The sequence below is a fragment of the Aphelocoma coerulescens genome, chromosome 5 (genome assembly GCF_041296385.1).
Source record: "Aphelocoma coerulescens isolate FSJ_1873_10779 chromosome 5, UR_Acoe_1.0, whole genome shotgun sequence".
NCBI classification, from domain to species: domain Eukaryota; kingdom Metazoa; phylum Chordata; class Aves; order Passeriformes; family Corvidae; genus Aphelocoma; species Aphelocoma coerulescens.
In genome coordinates this window covers 25,153,604-25,175,990 of record NC_091019.1, presented here as the reverse complement: position 1 = coordinate 25,175,990, position 22,387 = coordinate 25,153,604, and the positions used below count along the sequence as shown (strand labels likewise).

The 22,387-nt window shown below is 38.3% G+C and overlaps 1 protein-coding gene across 2 annotated transcripts in view; it reads left to right on the top strand.

Annotated features, from left to right (window-relative positions):
- The window catches only part of LRRC4C (leucine rich repeat containing 4C), a 513,517-nt gene that overhangs the window by 19,957 nt on the left and 471,173 nt on the right, over positions 1–22,387 (top strand). Inside the window, exon 5 of one of the 2 annotated variants that reach the window (XR_011151364.1) lies at positions 58–904. The exons of the other annotated variant lie outside the window; for it this stretch is intronic. The gene's annotated coding sequence lies outside the window, so the exon portion shown is untranslated. Of the gene's footprint in view, positions 1–57; positions 905–22,387 lie in introns of those variants that run through there. 2 annotated transcript variants of the gene reach the window in all.

Genomic DNA, 22,387 nt, shown 5'->3' with positions numbered 1-22,387 from the left:
TGTAAATACTGCCATTGTTAATTCATTCTTGTGCTTTGCTTGCCCTTTGCCGGTAAGGATGGACATGAAATATGCAAGCAGCTTCTGACTCATTCTCTTTCACACCGGTTCAAGAATAATTTGAGAAGGATTAAGCACGAGTTGAGTCACTAAATCAACCATGAAGTTCTGACTTGCTGTATTGGAGGCTGTGTCTTGCTTTCCATTGTTTTGCATAGCCCCTGCTCACAGTGGGTGTGAAGATCCAGCCACAGTCTGTACAGCAGCTTATGCTAATACATCGTGTTACAAACCTTGCTCTGGAATTGTAGAGGTTGAAGGTTGATTGTTGTTTCTACCCTTGGGGGAAACAAAGTTAGGACTATGAGATCAGTTTGAATAATAGAGATGAATATTACAAAACCCATACAGGTGTTGAGCTGCTTTAATTGCTTTGTAGCTACATAGGGAAACTTGAGGACAGATATAGCTCTGAGGACACTGACTGCTAGAACTCAGAAGAGTTGGACTTTGCAGCAGCTCTGGGGCTTAGAGACCCTACAGCAGTCCAGCCAGCTGATCCCAACAAAGGCTCTGATTGCAGTGTTTGGTAGAATAACACCTGTAGCAAGAATTTTAACAAAGTTAAGATTATGGTGCCTTGAAGCTTATAGTCACAAATTTAGAGGAATCTCTGCTCCCTGAAGATGATCCATATGGCATTTAATGAATATGATGAAGATTATAGGTTTCCATCAAAAAGTAATATGACTATGGTGATTACTCTTACATTTATGAACTATAATAAAACATTAATACAACATATTCCTGTTGCACTTGTTGAATTATCCTGTAGCATTTAAGGTTTGGGTTGTTATTTTCTATTGAACTTGATTGGAAGATCCAAAAATAGAAAATTATTAATAAAAAGCAGATTTTCACCCTTACCCACCTTGGTATGTATTTCTTTACAGAGCAAATATATTTAAGTTTAGGCTTTTATTTACTGTTGAAGCACAGAACAGCACTGTAACATTTGATCCTTTCTCATCTGTTGTGGTACAGAAGATTTGTTTAAAATGGTTCATAAAGATGGTGGCTTTGAGTCCTGGTTTCAGAAATTAATGCATTAAGAACTTGCAAATTCATAAGAGGTGATGAAACTATGTGGGGTTTGACGTTTTCAGCTCTTGGATATGACAGAGACAAAATTTAAACAATGTTTACATTCATTACTATGTATGTATAGTCTTCCCCTAGAAAGCTTAAAAATAATTTAAAATTCCAAATCTGAACAAGAAAAAGCACTGAGTCCTTTGAGACAGTCCCTACCATCCTCTGCATAAATACAACTATGATTTAAAGAATACATTTAGTAACACTTTAGCTTTATGATGTTCTGTCACCGTCAACAAGGTTGTGTCTGTATCAAAATACTTTGGGCTAATTTCTGTTATGAAATAACTTGAATTGACCTTGCCTTTTGACTTCAAATCTCCATAAATACAGATACTCCTCTTGTCTCTGCTGCCTTCATTGTTCTCTTAACACTGCATGACACTAGCATTTTTAGGCTTTGTTTAGAGAGTAACACTGTATCTATTGAGAAATCCATTCCGATTCTTGTTTATACAGCTAGAAATAGTGTGTATGAGCATATACACACATCTATTATTTTAGAAGTTTCAAGTGCTTCTGTCATAATCACTTCTGCTACAACAGAAGCTGATTTTCTGTCCAAAACACCAACACTTCCTGTACTTGTGAGGTGAACAACTATCAGAAACTTTTTAGATGACCTTTTTGTTTTTGTTTCAGCCTGTGGAAAGAAGATTAAGTTTCAGCTGGAGTTGGAACTAGTATCCCCCCCGCCTTGCCTCCAAACATTAGCTGCATGTTTTGCTAACCACAGCCATTTGCCTCCTCCCCCGTAGTAGCTTCTCCATAGTGCTTCCTCCGCAAGCCTTTAGAAAGACTGTATCCAGCATTAAAAGACCATTTAAGTGAGCCCTATCTCTACATTAAATCTTTTAATCTTTTCTCTTTGCTGTTTTTTTTCCGAACTCCTTACTGAGTTTTATCACGATTGAAAGTAGTTTAAAAATCGGTTGGTTTTCTTGGTGACCTGGAGCTGCTTTATACGTAGCGCTTAAAGAAGCGCCTCTTCTAAATTCAGTGTGTTATGGTGCAGCTCAAGACTTGGGGCAGCCACCAGCAGGGCTCGTGGAGCACCTCTCCAGCTGCTTTTCCTGCCTAATTGCTCCGAGAAGGGAAAGAGCGGAGTGGGGAGACAGCAGGGCAGACCACGTTAAAGCATCGTGCAGCTCAGCGAACAGGCGGAGGTGGTGCTAACAACTCATTAGTGCATTAGCTGCGGGTATGGTTGTGGCTTAATATGCTTACCAGCAAGCATGTAAATCCAATAAAAATGAGGTGAAATGGCCTTATTACCTCTCCCAATCTCCCCCCTCCCTTTTCTCATAACAGTATCTTCTCTGATACAGGTATATAATTTATTTGTTACCTGCTTTTGACCTGAAAAGCTAGCTAAGGTTCAGGGCATTAAGTACTGTGTTAAGAAGAGATGTTGATGACAGTAACTTTTCTGAATCAGTTCACTGAGACGAGAAGGAATTGAGCAATAGAACAATGACCTAAGCTTACTTCAGCTGCTCAGTTAAAAAAAAAAAAAAACACCTTTATGTTTAGAGTAAGAAATGGGTGGCTTTTGTTTGTGGTGTATGAGTTTTGATCACTCCCTCTGATCCTTTCGGGTTTTTTTGTATGGAACTGGACTGGCTAGTGTGACCACTAGTCATTGAGACATCTCTGCCTGGGCAGGGATGTGGAGGTTGCTGTATAAGGTACTTGGTTTGATGAAGGAGACTAAAACAATCTTGTAACTATAATTAATAATGGTTGTTTGCACCTTGGAACAACAAAAATTTTATAAAACCCAATTGTTTCCTAGCTGAAAGAACACAAATGCTCCATACTCCTCCCCTTTATATTTTTAATTTTTTATTTGTCTGCCACAGAGTCCTTTTGCCAGATTGGATTTGGTAGTGTGGAGTGTCAGAAAGTAAATGACAGTACTTTGGATCTATTTAGTTCCTAAATGAACAATTAATATTTTCCCTTGAAAGAAAGAGACTATCTGGCTGCTTATGTGCTAGAATAGCTGGTAGGGTTAGAATTGTCTTTAGGAATCAGAGTAAAATCCCATTCAGACAAATATAAAGTGTTCAGAACTCTTGTTTAATGATTCATGTAGGTGTAGGTGTGCATAATCACATTACTTTTACCTGAGTCATGCTTTTAAGGTAGTTTTTAAGTCACAAGGTACTGAATTTGGAATATGTGAGATCATCAGTTCTACCCTAGATGAAAGCTTTTCAGCAAAGTGCTATGGCCAAGGGCTAAAATTTGTGCAAAATCCAAAGCTGCAAAATACTGAAGTTTCCTTTAATTATCTCAATTTGAAATTGGCTTTAATAGAAGTTATGACTATAAAAATTAAACGTATGACTGTCGGAAAACTAGTCATGTTCAGGCTCTAATGACTTGGAAAGTGATCCCATATCTATAGTCAACCTCACTACCAGTATAGCAGAGTATGTGACTGAATTCAAATAAGTGTTATTTCAATTTTTGTTCATCCACTTGGCTCTTGAAGTATAATACCTTTTTCTTGCTTGCTGTGTAGAACTAGTCTTGCAGTAGGAAATTTAGTGGCTTGATTTACAGATGGGCTAAGTGATTTCATACGTCATTAATACTTATGAATCCATCAGTTGGAAAAAAATCTTTTAATTCTACTTATTCTAAGTGTGTAAGCATGATTAATTTTAGATTCAACCTGGAAATACAAAGTGGTCTCTTTTTTTTTTTTTCTTTCCCCATTAAAAAAAAAAAAAAATCTGCATCTGTTAAATGGAATTGTCCATGAAGTTTTGTAAGCCTGGAGAGAGACCAGTCCTTGAAAAACATTGTGAAAGTAGGGCTATTCTTCTTCTGTGTTTCTTTCAACTATCAAAATCTTGAGAATCACCAGCCTTTGTATTTCTGAAAACATTATTCCTTGTGGCAGCTTGTTAAATGACAGCTGATGCTAGGACTTTACATGTATATGTGAAAAGCTATAGCACAAATCAAACACTTGTAGATGACTATAATACATATGTTACTGGTAATAAGGTACATTCACATGATGGAAATTATTCTAATTCTAATATACACATGGGGAAATCAGGTGCTCATAGTAAGGCATGCTAGAGATTTATCTGTTTAAAGCACTTTATAACCATTTAAAAATGTTTCAGCATCCTTTGGATTAAAAAAACCAAACCAGTAAAAGGGCAATTTTCCAAACAGAAAATTATATGGAAGTATTGGTAATTTTGGTGTACTTGTCTTGGGGTAGCACTTTAGGAGCATCTTGCTACTTAGCTAATGCTCACTCATTCATTATGTTTCATATGGGTCAGCATATTGGGGTATTCTGTTGGTGGAAGTCCAGTGCAACACTGGCTATTCCAACCAGCAAGATATTATAAATGTTCCTTCAGAAAAATCCACTTGCATATTGAAATTGTGCAAATACTATAAAATTATAATGAAATATGCCATGGTTTATTCTGTGCCACAAGTTAAGGTATTAATCTTTCTGTTTAGGATGTTAATGAGTGAACAGTTTAACACATGGCAAGCTACTTCCAAATAACTCTTCAAAGGACTGGAACAGACATGTGAAGTAAAAAAAAACAAACAAACAAAAAAAATCACTGTTTTTTTGGTTTCTTCTTTAGGTATGAAGAGTAATACCAGTGTCCAAAAGAAGCAGTTTTTTGCCCTGTAAATGATTCTTCCTCCTGCTTAGAACCAGACCTTTATTAATACTTTATATAGTTGCCAGTAATTTTAGAGCTCTTTTGAAAACAGTTATTTGCTTCCACTTCTGTCTCACTTTCTGTTCTTATCTGTGTAAACTTCATCCTTTTCTGGGAAGAAAGACACTTTTCTTTCCCTCTGGAAATCGCACTTGACATTTAGCAAGGGATGTTTGTAAGAATGTCAGATTGATGAGAGCTGTTTGCTGAAGTCTCACCATGTTCATTCAGCTGAACAATATCTGTTGTTAACAGCTATAATTATTATGAACAGGTTTAAAAGGACAAGCTTATTCCTGTTCTTTGGCAAGATGCTTTTGAGCTGCTGGTTACTCAATAGGAATACTGGGCGCATTATGTTGCTTTTTATCATCAAAGTGCTTACAGATATGGACTAATTAAGTGCATCAGAGGCTATCTGTAGGTCCCTTGGTGGAGGTGAAGTTAACAACTGCTTCTTTGTTTATGGTGTACAATTTGTGAGTGTTTGGGTTCATGCTAACAGGCAAGAGATAGAGACATGGCCCTTGTAGTTGAGGTATGACTTTTGCTGAAGTTTTGCTTGGGACTTCTGGAGATGGCTTCACATTTCCATATACCCTATGGGCATTCAGTAACTACCATTAAGGTTGGAAAAGACCTCAACTATCATTGAGTTAAACCATATAAAACTTTTCTTCTCTGGTAAGACAGGACAGCACAGATGTGGCTCTGAAATCAAGGTGAGGCAGTAGTGGACCTCCATACTGAAGGTGCTGGAAGCTGCTACAGGTAAGAACTTCCAGGAATCTTGGGAAAATGAAATAAACTGAGTTTTGGAGTTACAAATGTGCAATATTTCCAACTCAAGCAACATGATCCACAAGTTGCACTACTGAATCTTATAGTCCTTTCATTTTTATCTGGGATCTCTTTTTTTCCACACAAGGCGATGGTTGTTCTGCAAAGGAAAATGAAACAAAGCAGATTACTTGGGCTTAACAGAATTGCCATGTGTCTTCAAATGTTTCTTAGCTAGCCAAGCATGGGATGTGAAATAAACATGAGATTCGTGTACTACATTGAGTATATTGTACTTTATTCTCGGCAGATATTTAAATGGATAAGTTCTTGAGGCCAGGCTCTCTTGACTATTTGTGCTAATTGATAAAAAGATTGCTGCATAGTAGCCTAAGTGGTAATTGGGCCATATGTTAGGAAAAGAAAGCACACATTTTGCCAGCTGACTCTGTGTTGAAGGTACCTGGCAGAAGGAGACAATATCTTACCTGTGTATTTCACCTGCATGACACATGAAACTAGCAATCATAATGTAGCTAAATAGATACTGGAAATGCAAAGCTCTTTTCCCAAAGTTTTTGAGAGAACATTGTGTCTATGGAAGTATTTTGTATTGGTCATCCTGCTAGTTTGTGGTAGAAAGAAATATCTACATAAATTCCTCTTATGGGTTGGAGGAAGGTGATAGCAAGTGAATTTCAATGCATCAATTTCAAAGCATCATAAACCATGTAATTTGCTGTTTGGGCATTTATATACATCATTGGAAAGAATTATGAAATAATGTTTAGCTGATTATTATTCCTAGTTAACTGAAGTATGCTCAGAACAGCTGTACTTTGCTTGAAAGCATGTGACACATTTGAGCCTTTTAAACTTGAGAGCAGTTATCAAGAGATCTCAAAAATGGATTTTCTTAGGTCTTGTGTCCCTTCTGCATAAACAAGCAGAATTCACTTTGAAAAGTTCTCCACGGTTACTAATTCTTATTGTGGCATTAATATCCATATTTGTTTCAGAAGGCTTGCATGTGTAGTAGTTGACTCTTCATAATCTGACACTTATTTGGACATATGAATCAGAATTGAGCTTTTAAAAATGCAGGCCTTTGTTCCTTCTGGTGCTGTTTAGATTCAATTATCATATTTGAGCTTTACACAGTCTCACTCCCCATTTTATATATCCACAGTTCTGGACAAAACACTGCTGATGATCACAAGACTCTGGTTGATCACTGACATTGCTGGAAAATCATAGTCCCTGTCTCTCTGGGCTGAGTTTTTAGCTGGCCAGGTGTTTTTCTTTCAAGTCCTGAGGTACTGATAAATGGTTATAGAGAAGATCATTCATCTTTCTGTTGGTTTGCTAACTTCCTGTGAGCCTAAGTCCCTGCTTTACAGCCTCTCTTTTGATGAAATTGTCCAAACTGACCCTGATTAGCATTTTTGGCTAATTAGCATTGTTGGGGTGATTCACAATCCTTAAATACACAAAACTTCTGGGTGTGCTTTTTAGAATTTGTCTACTTACCTTTTTTTGTGATGTCTCATATTATTAGATGTTATATTCACTTTGGGAATGATTTCTGGTAAAATGGAGTTCATGAAGGGAGAGATCAATGCACTTTGAGGCTACAAATTAGGATAGATTAAAGGATAAGCTTCTGTAGGTGTGAGTTTGGAAGGATGTCATTGGTGTCTGTCCACAGAATGATCATCTGTACTTGTATAATTTTTGGCAGATGTCTAATTTCTTTTTAAAGACCTCCAATGATGAAGACTATATAGGCTCCCTAGGCACATTTGTCCTTTACATGAAGGTAGTGAGCTGCCATTGAGAAGCTGGCTGTAGAGTTTCAATATTATAAATACAGCTGTTAATATTAATGCAGTCAGGGCCCTCATCTGTGCACCAGTATATTTTTCCTTATTCCCATTAGCATGTGCTGGATGACTTCACAGATTATAGTCCTCTAACTAGAGCATGGCAAATTCTGCCAGAGATTAACTTTTCCAGGCCCAGTGTACTTTGTGTATTCTGCCAGACTATTCCTGGTAACCTGGGGGTTTGGTTTTACTTGGGACTGGTTCTGGGGAGATGGCAGGCATTTGTTCTGGAACCTGGCTGAGTAAAGAGACAGCTGCTAAGGGCAGTCATGTGAAGAAAAATGTAGGGTTTTTTTTCTTCCTAGTACCTTGTGGTTTTCTATCTGGAGTCACTTTGCTTATAACTATGTGATCTTCCCTGCAGCGACTGAGTATGTTTTCATAAACAGAACATAATTGATTTGATAATGCTTTATACGAGTAGGGATGTTTCCATACCTTAAAGGTAAGGATACCAGATAAATGGTTAGAGCAGATGGCACTGTCATTATCAGAGGAAAACAGCTAAAGAAGTTGCTTGAGAGGGGGAAGTGAATCAAAGAATACTGTGCATAAGCATGCTCTCAGCTCTCTTTGCATACTTAGCATTTCAGATTCAGCTCATACCTTCTCATGCTGCTTTTGCTACTTTGCTTTCAGCTGCAGGCAAGTCCTCCCTCTGCTCTAAAGACAAAAAAAACCATGGCAGAGCTGTTGACCTAGGAAGCAGCTGGGTGGGAGGATGTAGTAAAAATCTGGTCTCCTATGGCTAGAGTCAGTCCCAGAGTACTGAGTGACCAGGAGGAGAAACAGAGATGGGACAAGGTGGGAATCATGCCAGTTGTGAAAAACAAGCCTTGCTCAAGCATCTGGAGCTAAGCAGTCTCCTTGTTTATTTCTCCAAGTGCTCTGTCCAGTTTTATCTCCCATATGTGTTTAGCTGCTTGTGGTGCTTGCTTGCTAAGATTTATGAAGTCTGCATAATGTGACTGCATGTAGATCAGCTTTCCTTTTTAGAGCACTGAGTTGGTGTGATTGCCTCTAAGATGAACCAAGTCAGTGTTGAAACTTTGCCTGTGGGGAGAAATGCAGTCCAGTGGTCTTAGTCTGGGGCTAGAAATGGAAACTTTGGTGTGTTACTGATTTGTGAGTAGGTTTTTGTCACAAAGTCACCACCCAGCAACAGGAAAAAAAATCGAAACCTGAAACAAATTTCTGTAAAGCTGGCTCTGGAAATAAAACATTCACCAGTCTGTCTGTCTGGAGATATGTTTGTTGGTTTTAAAGTGGTTCGAGACATAGGTATGCAGTTATAGTACAAAACATTGTCATGTTTACTTTGTGTGTCGCTATTAAAGTTTTAAATTTTATTTCTTATCATCCAGCTGTGGGTTTTTTGTGATGTGAATTCTAGTTAATACAAACGTTTTCCCCCGACTTTTTTGTTTGGATTTTTAAAAATATAATCGAAAGTATTCCTTTCCCCTCTCCTGAATCCTTATTTTTATAAGGACTGTTGAGTTGGCTGTTTGACATATCATGTGTTAACTGATTTTTAACTTGCTATTTTGTTACATTGGTTCTTAGGCTCTCCAGAATGTTTCTATTGTGCTACACGCTGTGCAAATGAAGAGAGAGGTGATTTCTCCCTGCAAGATTCTGTGTTTTCATGTGTGAGCTGGGGGTCAAGGATTGTTCAGACACAGAGAAGAAATTATAGTGTGTGAAAGGTTCTTAGTATATTAAATATGATGTAGGCAAAAAAAAAAAATCTATTTTTGGAGTCAGGTTATCTATTTATAGTTCTTTGCACACCTTTCTAAGAGATACATTAAAACTGCAGCACCTGACGTGATCTAGCAATCAGTTCCCTGAGAAGGTGCTCTTTGAACGAAAAGGGATGGAGAGGATACGGGAGATCAAAGAGCAGGTTCCTTAGTGGCCCTTATTGTGCAAATTACCTGCCACAAAGCCCTTTCCTGCCTCTCCGCTCGCCTGCAGGAGCAGAGCGGTGCCGGCCGCCCTGGGGATGCCGCTCGGCGCTCCCGCCGCGGCTGCCCCGCGGCCACGCTCCCGGGCGCTGCGGCACTCGCGGCTCGGCAGCTTCCCGGGCGCTGCCGGCAGCCGGAGCGGAGCTCTGGAGTCCCTAGTGGTAACGGCAGGGAAACAAGCAGCTCCTTTTTCCCTCTGTATTCTCGGCAAAGAATGAGACCGGCACCGCAGCTGCACCGCGGTGAGCGCTAACCGGCGGCTTTACTCGGTGCCACTTTCTGACCTCGTTTTCTTTTGGCGTGCTGTATGTACCTTAGCCGTGTGGCTGCTGTTTTGTGTCACACTTGCAATAAATTCTCAGCAGGGCTTCTCTGTCCTTCCAATTTTCTTGTATAACTGTATTGCAGTGTCTTCATCCTGAGGGAGCTGCTGCAACTGAAGAGTAGTGGGAGTAAATAAGTTGTTTTGCGTGGCTTGCTTGTTTTCCTTTTATCTTCAGGCCAAGTTCTTAATAGTGCAAAAGAAAGTTTTCCTCTATACTCTGGCAGAATCTGTGAGCACTCTTTTTTAATGCTAATTTTTATCATATTAGTGTGACCCAGGATAAAACTTGAGTTGTTACTATCAACCTGTGTACCTTCTGTGAAAAATGCTTGTGAAATGTTGTGGGTGTGCTGGAATATTCCCAATAAAGATGAGGATGTGAATCTCTAATGCCAGCAGTACTATAGGATGTTGCCAGGTACTGCATCTCTTCTGGTTTTACACCTTTCAGCTGAAGTACCTTGTCTCTTATGTACTTTGCATTTTATGCTTATGCTTTTATGTAATATTTTGCATTTCTATAGGTGTTTGATTATTATTTTGGTCGGCAATATTTTCTGCTATTTCAATATCCACCACCTCTTGCCCCTTGCTCATGACTTTACACTCTGCAGAGCAAAGAACAATTTTGCAATCTGGTGTGTGCCAGTGGTACAAAGCCTGGTCGAAACAAACAGCTCTGGTGACAATTAGTGACTTGATTTATGTTGGGTACTGAACAGGCAGGGTACAAGTGTATGTGTTTCACCAAGTGTGAAGTAGGACATAGCAGACTGGTAGGGTCTGCAGCAAAGGACAAATGTAACCTTAAGTGGGATTTGTATCCGTGTATCCAGGTTGCTTTCTGTCATCCTGTAACCAAGGTCTCGGGAGTCACGTGTCCCTTTCTGCAGTGTTGATGCTGTAAGTGGAGTTGCTCAAGGCTGTGTATAAAACCTCACTACAGGTATAGTTTAACTATTCTCTCTTCAGTTGCAGAAGAGTGAGGAGCACTGTCTCTGTACCTTGTCAACGCGTATGTGCTGCAAAAGATTTTTCTGTCATATCTATACCCACATGTATTCGTTCCTCTTGCATAATTCATCGTTGAAGAATTTGCATTTCCCTGAAGTTGAAAGTTCCAAGAGCGCATTGTAATGATGAGAGAAATAGGGGCAGAAGGAGCTGACTGGGTTTGGTTTTTTTTGACCTAGCACTTTTGCAGATTCATTTATTGTACAAAAATCTCTCAACGAAGAGGCAGCTGAACTGGTGCCAGTGGAATACTTCAGACTTTAAAGGTGACAAGACCCATTTATATTTACACTTGAAAAAGCATTTTCTGAGCTGTCTCAGCACAAGGTGACCATCTGTCTGTGTCCCCTGCTAACCCAGCAGTGAGGGAGAGCTAAACCTTTGGCTGTCTACTGTATACAGACACCCACATGCCTTCCTTTTTTTTTTCCTCCTCCTCGAAGTCAGTACTTTACCGCATGTTTGATATGGGAAATAGTCATGGACAAATGGGCTACTGTTTTGGGCAGATATACAACAGGGAGGTTTTGGGGTGGTACCAGGTAGGGAACTGTTGTTACAGGTAATAGCATACAAGTAGCCTGTACAAGAACCAGTTTCTAGTAGTTGGAGATCTGATAAAATGCATAGAATATGTGTTGGGATAGCTCCAGCAGTTTGAAAGCTCTCACTATTGTTGAATGAGAGAGTGAGCATGTATGCTAAAGCAAGCATGTGGCTTTCTTCACAGATCAGCACATGAATCTTTCACGTGGGGCTCCTTCCTCTTAAAGTAGATGAGCAAAGGACACTCCCAAGAAATGCTGTTGACTACTACATTTTAGTAACTTAGTTTGTTTTGTTGTATTTTTTTTTTTTTAATGGATGTAAGATGGCATACATCAACAAGGATTTAAAGCACATAATAAAAGAAACTCGGTGAGGGAGCAATTAGCCCTCGGTACTCTTTGTTATGCCACATCGAGTCATGGGAATACCCACTATTGTGCTAGTTCTCCTCAGTACCACCTCTTCCCTTCGAGGGTGTCATTCTAAAGGCTTCAACCTCTACTAGAATTAGCACCTTGAATGTGTGATGGAGGCCATTTCAGGCTGGGATGTGGCTCATCACAATATCAATAATGCTATTGATGCCACACCTGCTGCTGTTGATGGAATGATGCAAGCCCAAAAGACAAGGTAATCACTTGAAGCTGAGAAGTACTTAGCTGGGAGAGAGGGCATGCTGAAAGGCTGGTATGACCTTTCACTGCTCTATTTAGTATAAGTAATGAAAATCTTCCTGCTGAAGTGAAATGTCTATGTGCTTTTTTTTTTTTTTTTTTTGATGGGGGGGATGGGGAAAGGAACTTAGGGAAAGATAGAGAGATACAGTTTTGAAGAACCTAAATGATCAAATCTTGTTGTGAAAAAAGGAAGATTGTAAAGAATTAGGCAGCTCAGGTATGCACTGTTTCACCGTCAAATTATTGAAATTAATGTCTGTGTCACTGTTTGCGTCACTGCAACATGTCTTCTGACACCTCTGGCAATTTCCCTCTTGACTGAGAATAATTTTTCATCTTTATGATGCACCAGGAATCTTTTATCAGTGCTACAGAAGTGCTGTATATGTATTCATAGCTTGGCTTTGAAGGAGAGGTGCTTACAATAGGTTAAGAGCTCAGGCAACCATAATGTCCCTTTTGGCAATGCTCTGTTTGATCCTCTTTTACACATCAAATAAGCACACTGGAGGTCAAGGGAAGTGAGCAGTGTAACAAACCCAAACACTGACTGACACAGCCTAGTAGTCCATGTTAGTTAAACTTGAATTCTGACAATGCTGCCACTGGTTCTGTGTTTAAAAACAAAAGTGCCTTCAAGTTTCTGCCAACAACCAGAGCTGTCCAATTTAAATTTTATCAGTTATTTGTCACTGTCTAGCATATTTTGTCTGAGTAGTTATTTTACTTTTTTTTTGTTTGTTTCCCTCCCATGTTTTACTGGGGTAATAATAGTGTGGAGACATTAGTCTTGCAGAAAAAAAAAAAAAATCTGAGAATCATTCAAACATGTTTCCTTGTCTTTGTCATAGTAAATTTGTGTGTCTAGGAAATTAGACTGGTTGGTTGTTGTTTTCCTCTTCTGCTGCTTCTCAATGGTTAGGTATAATCTCAGACTTCTTCCTTTGAAAAACACAAACAGTAGTATGATATTTAATCCTTCACAACCTGAAACAAGTGAATGTAAAATTGATGTAAAATAGATTTTGTTTAAAAGTACTCTGTTCCTGTTGCATGGTGAATAGAAGACCTGATTTTAAGTTTTAGAAATAGGTATATGGGGTTTTATAGGGGATTGGGGTTATTATTTTTGAGACTGCAAAACGGCTAGAACTTACATATATATGTGTGTGTATGTATAGATATGCTTCTTTTTAAAAACTCCATTCAGTCACTGACCACTCTAGAGTGCCCTGCTGTAAGGGCCAGACACTCAATAGAGCAGAGTGATTATGAAGTCAGTTTCTTACCTCAGGAAAGAAGATTGCTTTCTAGTCATCCAGGGCTGTAGTCAACTCATGTATTTTTTCTCATTTCAAGAATATGTTTTCTGTAGTTAAATACTTGGAACAACTGTCAGCAGTTGTTTTTAACTTGTGGCAGACAGAGGATATCCTGGTGGTAGCTGCTTTTAAATCTAGAGCTACCTTTATTATGGATTGTGCTGTTAGTGCGCTGTTTCCTATGACCTTACTGCAGTGTGACTGAAAAATGGGAAAGTATTCAAAAATGGCTCACTTGGTTGGTTCTAAAACTCACAGCCACCTTCACGTCTTATGATGGAGACAAATCTGGATTCAAACTGCTGAACAGTTTCCTACAGGCTGTGTCATACCAGTGTCCTTGTAGAAAGGTCCCATGGCATTTAGAGAGCTTGGAAGGCAAGTTAGGTAGCTCCAAGGGTTTTGTTTTATGAAAATGCTGTTCTAATTTCAGCAAAATAAGCCATTTGTGAATGGTTGGCTTTTTCTAAACACTCCCAAAAGCAATAAACAGAGTCTTAAAGAAGTTTTGGAGAAAGACATAATAATAACTTTTGGAAGAGGAATTTTAACAAGTCATCTTGCACAATGTTTTTAGTCTTAAGCTTCAGTACTGAAGTGATTTCTTACAACTTAGGAAGGCTGATGTAAATGCAACACTTCTGAGGTTAACGTGAATCCCATAGCATTTTGCAGACCTTTAGTTGTGTAAAGAGCTGGAGCAAAACAGTCATTCCTTAATTTGACAATGGAGACTTGCCTTGTTTTGAGCAGGCTGTGTGACCTCCTTTAACCTTTCCAGCTCTAAGGATATCAACACATGGAAACAAGAGGATTTTTCAAAAATAGCATATTGTGGTCTGTTTCCTCCAGTTGGTGCTCACCTGTGTTACACTGACCCAGTTCAGAGATGGAAATGGGCCTTTTGTATTCAGCGATATACACTTAGCTCAGCCTTTATGACTGGTGATGGAGTAGACATAACTTCTTGGATGCCAATAGAAAGCACATTTGTCTAATTGACTCTGATCCTTTGCTCTTACCTGCCCAGTGGGATGCTTGAAAAGGAGCATGTTCTTCTGCATAGATTGTCTTGAACAGTGAAGGTTTGCTTGATGCAAAAATTATTCACTGCATGTCCACCATCTGTTCTCCCAGTCTCTCAATGCTCTATCTTATCAGTAGAGCTCCTTAATTTTTCGAATGAAAAAACCTTGAGTGAGAAAATTGCATTAATGTTTTATTCCACTTTTTTTTGGGTGAATAAACAATAGTGGAGTACACAAAGGATGAATAGATCCTTCCTGTTGGGCTTCAGCTATATTATGGTGAGAAATTGTCTGCTAAAATATGAGCCTTACAGTACCTCTGCAGACACAAATTACCTGGTTTTTCCTCTTGAAGGATAGCTTGTCACCCTAAAGGCAATTTTTTTTCATTTACAGTGTACTATAACTTTCATGTTCTTGTTCCAGTACACGCCCCCATATGCAATGTGTTACTTTCCTACATACATTGATGTTGGTACCTCAACAAAGAATCCAATCTAAGCTTTTGTGTTGATAACTGAAGGTATTGCGTAGAGCTGACCAAGAGAAAATCTAAGACACAGCATTTTACAATAAAAGCAAAGCCTACCATGAAATGTTTGTACCTTTTTCTTGCTGTCCATGTGTGTATTGCTATAGAGTGTAGGAGTTTGGGATGCGGGTTCCTGTTTTGACTCCTGCAAAGTAATTTGGCAGATGAAAGCTGCTGGCCTCAATTAGGCAAAACAAGGACTCAGACCTGAACATTGTGCCACAAATCTCACCAGTGGCCTCTTGCTGAGATGGCTGTACCTTTTTGTTTTCTTTTTCCCAGCAAACAGAATTGCCTCCCAAAGTTTATCTAACACTTCTCAAATGTAATTTTGTCTGAAATTGCAGGAGGTCAGAGTGCATATTGAAATTTTCTTTTCCTCCTTCTAGGCATCACAAGAATAATATAAAGAGCTTCACTTCTGCTGTTTCCCTTCTAACACTGATAGAGAAATGTACTTTTGTATATGGTAAATTTAATCCCACTTAAGTACTTTACATGTGTGTATGTACGAGCACATGTTTGCAGGGAAGTCTTCTGATTAAGACCTTAAGTGAGCTTAAGGTAGGCTTGATGCTGGCTCGCTCCATTGGGTTCTGTTTCATTGCATTGGAAAGTTGAAATGCACAGAAGTTTCAATCAAGTTAAAGCTACACAAACCTCAAAAAATAACATGTGTTCATGGCATTATATATCCTAACTAGGTGTTACAAAGGTGTTAGTTTATTAGGCTCTGCTGCCTGTTCCTTCAGTATGCTGAAGAATTTGTAGAAGCTATTGGTTAAAGTTGCTATGGACAATTTCAGACTGTTATTTTCTTACCTTTGTAAAGATTTCAGAGTTCTAACTGATTTTTTTTGTCTCTTAATCTTTCTTTTTGTTGCTGTGATGACTTATTTCTAAATATTAAAAGGTGACTTCTTGTGCACAACTGAATTTGTGTGCTTAAGGTCAGCAAAGTTTGTAAAAGTCTCCTGTAGTACAACAGAAGAACAAAGCACAATTTCTTTATTTCTCAGAGAGCACTGATAACTTTGTTGACCACCAACACCTTTTATAAACCTTTGGGGGATGTAAAGGTGTTGTATTAGTTGAACCTGATCCTAATCAACTGGTATGGTTTGTGTTAAGAAAATATTTTAGAACGCTCATTATATTGTTTCTATCAGAAACAATACACTAATGAAAGCAGAATTGGGTGTTATATTTTGGACTACATTTCTTTACAATATGTTTTCTATAAAGGCTTATTAGGGGAAGTAAATTACTTACATATGGAAAGTATGTTGATCAGAGCTGATTGAGAGAATGTTTGCAATTAATGAATTTTCCATAAACCAAGAAAAAGCAGCTGGCATAATCTTGTCTCTGAATCATGTAATATAATGAGGCATGTTACTTAAGTCAGAATCATTAAGTTTTGAAAAGAATTCTAAGATCATTGAATCCAACCATTAACTCAGCAACACTGTGTTCACTAAATGATGTAATCAAGTGCCTCAGCCACACGTTCTCTTTGAACACTTCCAGGGATGGTGACTCAACCACTTCCCTGGCCAGTGTGTTCCAGTACTTGATAACCCTTTTGGTGAATAAATTTTTCCTAATATTCCATCTGAACCTCCCCTGGCACAACTCAAGGCCTTTTCCTCTTATCCTGTCACTTGTTACCTGGGAGAAGAAACTAAGCCCCACCTGGCTACACCCTCCTTTCAGGTAGTTGTAGAAGTGATAAGCTTTGCCTTGAACCTCCTTTTCTCTAGGCTAAACACCCCTAGCTCCCTCAAGCATTTCTCACAGGACTTGTGCTCCAGACCCCTTCCCCAGCTCCACTGCACTTCTCTGGACATGCTCCAGCACCTCAAAGTCCTTCTTGTCATGATGGGCCCAAAACTGGACACAAGACTTGAGGTGCGGCCTCACCAGTGCTGAGTACTGGAGGACAATCACTGCTCTGGTCCTGCTGGCCACACTATTTCTGGCTGGGATGCCACTGGTCTTCTTGGCCACCTGGCCACATGCTGGCTCATGTTCAGCCACTGTCAACGAGCACCCCCAGGTCCTTTTTGTGCCAGGCAGTTTCTCAGCCACTCTTCCCCAGCCTGTAGTGCTGCACGGCATTGTTGTGACCCAAGGGCAGGACCTGGCACTTGGCCTTGTTGAACTTCACACAATTGGCTTCAGCCCAACAATCCAGACTGTCCAGATCCCTCTGCAGAGCCTTCCTGCCCTCCAGCAGATCAGCACTCCCATCCAGCTTGGTGTTGTCTGTGAATGTGACAGAAGGTGCACTCAATCCCCTTGTCCAGGTAATTGATAAAGATATAAAGCAGGACTGGCCCCAGTACTGAGCCCCAGGGAAACACCACCTGTGACTGGCCACCAGCTGAATTTAAGGACATTCACCTCCATGCTCTGTGCCCAGCAATCCAGCCAGATTTTACCCAGTGAAGAGTACACACCACCACCACACCATGGGAAGCCAAGTTCTCCAGGAGAATAGTGTGGGATGCTGTTTCAAAGGCTTTACTGAAGTGCAGGTAGAAAATATCCACAGCCTTATCTGTTGAATGGGTTGCCTTGTCATAGGAGATCAAGTCAGTCATGCAGGATGTGTCTTTCCCAGGCTCATGCTGTCTGGGCCTTATTCCCTAGCTGTGCTGCATTCAAGATGATCTGCTCTGTGACTTTTCCTGGCATTGAAGTCAGCCTGACAGGCCTTAAACTTGGGCGGCTCATCCAGGATTGGAACCTGAGACTTCATTTACCCTATGTGAGAATCATACCCCTAGTTGCCAACAAGCTGCCATGGATGCATTAATAGTTATTTCTAATTACTTCTCTCACTCCTGAATGTTGTAAAATAGAAAAAAAATTAAAATGGAGACTTTAATTTTCAGAAAGAACTTACAGAACTCAAGAAAGCAAAGCCAAACACTTTTCTTGCTATGTTGTTGAGATATTCTGAATGAGGAAAATGGACAAAAGGACATACATAGGGTGACAAAAGGCATCTAAATTGGCAAAGATTTAAAGGATAGAACAATTGTTACATTTGAGTATTTTTTTAAGTTCAAAGCGACTTTTAAAGAGCTTATGAAGTTGTTACAAAGCTAATTCAATACAGTGAAGTGCAAGGTAACAAATTCTAGAAAGCAGTTTGAAATGTTCAAACCCATTGATGGGTTCTAAGTTAAATGCTGCTCTTCTTTCACACAGTTGGCTTTGTTATTGGATTACTGAAAATAGCTGCTTTGCGCTCAGCTACGGTCAAAAGGATTAAAAATTACACTTAATAGTTTTTGAATAAGAAAGGGATGAGAATATACTAGAAATATGGTGTTGCTGTTTTAGCAGACGATATGTGAAGTGTTTTTTTTTTGTCCTTTTTCTTCATTTTGGAGAAGAAAGAACAGAGAGGGGCAGGGCTAGGAATAAAATATTACAAAGAAATAAAAAAGTGGGTTTTTCTCTGGTCTTAGTGGAAAAGTTTTCATTGACTGCAAGAGTATACCAGCAGGGCTTTTGTGGGGGAACTGTGATGAACCTTTTAAATAGGGAAGAATAAAGATGACAAGAACACTAGGCTTGTGAGAGTCCTTAAGATATTACAAAATTAAGAGAAGTTAGATAATAAAGACTGTGTCATCTGGATGTATTGATTTCTGCTTTTGGACAAGTAGGGATAACATGTTTATTAAATGAGGACAGTGGAAAAAATAGCCTTTTCAAGCAGCACTTGTGGAAAAATTAGTTTTATTTGCTCTTGGTGCATAAATAGGGGATCTCATGTTTTCTCTCTGAACCTTTTCCTGTGAACAATAAAAAGAAAATAAAGAAAATGGGTGGGAAAGAAATATCTTGTTTCTTTCTCACTTGCCACTCTTCTCAAACAGAATAAATGAGACTAAGTCAACTTTCTTGAAATTGGAGAACTAGAGAAAATCAAGAGGTTTTTTATAATGAAGATAGGACTTCCTCAGTCCTTATTATAAGAAAGCAGTGCCATACCAATTTTTGTGCTTTCAAATATGTGCTAACTGCTGACCATTGAATGTAGGAAGATACCTTTCTTAAAGGAAGGCACCTGAAGGTCTGCAACCTACCTGTGCTTTAATCTAAAGGGCCTTGTTCTTGGAACAGGTGAAGCCACATCATACACATCAGTGATTGTGGTGATGATTACTTATATTACATATATAATTTTTGCTTAATATAATTTGCCTCATTTATATATCTTTAACTGTTGTGTCATGACCTAAAAAAAAGGGACAGCCCTGTATATAAAATACTGAAGAAAACATACTACAGAACATAATGGGGTATCTTAGAACTGCAGTGCTTTTTAAAAGATTGTAAAGTGAAAAGAGGGGCTCCTGTGTCTTAAAATATGCATAAATTATGGCTTCATTTCTCTTTCAGGCATTGGTGACACAACTCCTATGGTTTATGATACGAGTGGCCTGAGGCAACAGAATTTAGGAAATCATGTGCTCCATTATTCTCTATAATGAGTATAGCACACTGCAGGAGTGTGCACTGGCTGTTTGCCTAAGGATTGTGGTCTTCAGGGAACTGGGTAACTGTGAGTTTCTGCTGTGTGTATTATAGGTGTTGAAATGACTGAAAATGGACTATGTCAGCAGTATCAATCTCTGTTAAAATTTTCTTGAATATGAAGTGTGAGAACATTTATTTTCTTTCCAGTGTTAGCAGTATGATTTCAGCCAGATAGCAAATATAGTGGGGTTTTTTTGTGTTGTGTGTTTTGCTGTCTTTTTGTTTTGATAGTGGCAGAGTTTCTTTCACTTATGGGCACTGTAACTGTTGCAGGTATTTATATCCTTATGATTTTTTAGATAAAATATTCTCATTTGTCTTTGGGATTTTTTTTGCCCCTCTCCTTTCTCTTTGAAAAAAAGTTAAGTTGTCCTGAAAATGTTGAAAACCCTGAATCTTGAATTCTTCTCTCTTTTTGCAGAACCTGATCTGCAAAAGCAACGGTAGTTCAAGCTTCTGAATTCACCTGGTATATCTACAGGTTGTCCTGTAAAGGCTCTTTGGGACTGATTTAACTAATTAGTTCAGTGCTGGGATGAAAAAAATATTATAGATTTCTGTGTTAAGATTGTTGAATAGGATAGTAGATCTTTAGGTAGGAACAGGTTTTAATCTTCCTTGGTATTTAGTACTTGGCACAAACTATGTAGAAGAAAAGCACTAAACAGTTGAAGGAAAGGTCATTAGAATGGATTACATTTGCAAGAAGACTGTTGTTTCATCAGAATAACTGATAACTTTGATTCTCTCTACTCCACCAATGTTTTTTTTCTCAGCTTCTGGGAGAGTATTCCCTTCCCAAATAAGAATGGCAAAGATGATGTAATAATCTTAGTAGGGATGTGCTAATGGTTAGATTAATCAGAAATATTTTGTTAGTTAGAATTTTCTTTTATTTTGAATAAAATTGATATTTTATTCAATTTTTTATGAGTTTCAGTATATATTTGTTGATATTTGTATGTCAAACATTATAATGGCAAATTACAATTTGGTTTTGGGTGTCACTTTTCACTTGTTGATCCCCATGGGGGGCTGTATATAATTTTTTTTTTTTTTGTCCAATGATACATCCATGACAAAGAATGGCAATATGTTTTTGGTGCTTTTATACATGAATTTTACCAGTCTCTGTACTTCAGTACTACAGAAGTAGTACTCACACATACACCCCACTCAAAGAAAAATCCTAAACTGTGAAAGAACATGAATGTGCAAAGCAAAAAAAAAAAAAAAAAAAAAAAAAAAAAAAAAAAAAAAAAAAAAGCCATGGAGAAAAAGGAATTCTCTGCAGGATAGCTATAAAATTTTTGAATTCTTTCCTGCTATATGACTTTTTCTGCCATCATTGCCAAGTATTTTTTATTACCCCTGAATATTTAGAAGGAATTTTCACTTTTTTTTTTTTTTCCACATCTGGGATGGACTGGGGAATTCAGAGAGAACACAACAGATCAGAGTTCTAAAGGAGGTCTGATGGAATAAGATGGAACCAGAAATTCTGTATAGATCCCTAATAACATGTTTAGAAAAATGCAACTTCAAAATGCAAGAAAACACTAGAAAAGCAAACAAGTTCTGCTGTTTATTATTGGTGCACATTTGCATAACTCAGTAGTTCATAAGCCTACATTAAAATGTTTCTGGTTATGAACACAATATAACATATGACACATGCTAATTTAAAAAATATATTTTAGTTGACTGAAGTATTTGTGTTGGTACTTAGCACAATTAGAGATGTTCAAAATAACACTCAGTGTTCACTGTTGTATTCTAGCAAATTAGTGTTTCCAATTAATTGTCCCTCTGCATGTGTGATATGAATATGCCTGCTCAGGGTTCAACATTGTGGGTGGTAGCTAGAGAGAAATAATTACTTAAACTTTCCAGCATATTTTTGGGTGCTAATTGTTTTACTGTGTTTCCCCTGCCCCAGTAACCTGTCACAAAGTTTTTATTTATTTTTATTTTTCCTACTAAGATGGTAATTCTTTGGACTTTTACTTTTTTAAAGGTCTTGGTGAAGTCATTCATAAAAGCATTTGTTCACAGGCACATGATCCTCCCAATATTTTTATTACTGCACCTAAATAGGCTAGAAAGACATACTCTTTCCACTGAATGATTTATAAAGAGAACTTTCTGTGAATCCTATCAGCTTTTGAAATCAATTTACCTATATCTAGATCTTTTCTTTGGACTCACAATTACATGGTTTTCTGAAACCTACTTGCCATGTCTGTCAATGAGAAAATGCTGTGTGTTGATCATTGTGAAAATACAATAATATATACAGTCACTTGAGATTTTAGAATATTTTTTGCTCATTGTAGTTGCTAGATGCATATATTCTGCATATGATTTCATGAATAAAAATTAGCATAGAGATTAACCCAGGTGAAGGCAAATAGTATTTACACTTAATGAATTATTTATGCTTACAGTCCATAAATGAGTTATGTGAAGGCGATTTTAGAGCTTAAGAAGCAAAGATCAGAGTACAGTAGGTGTTCGATTTTTAAAATAATGTTTCTTTAACCTTCTTGAAGCTGGCACACAAAATTCACTGGTACATGTGATGGCAGGTTCTTTGTATGTGCTTTTTCTAAATCATACTTGGTCTAACTGAACCAAATGGTAAGATGACCTCTAAAGTCATAATTTTTAACTTAGAGAACAACCATTTATCTGGCATGCATTGTTGAAAGCATCAACTTTGACAAAAACCAGTGTGAGTCTCTTTAGCTATGTTCATGATCATTTAGTTGAAAGATTAATGTTAGACAATAGCCATTATCGAGTCAGAACTGTTGTGGCCTTATTCTGCTCCCCTGAATTATCCTGGTATCTTACCTGAAAGAAAAGTACAAGTA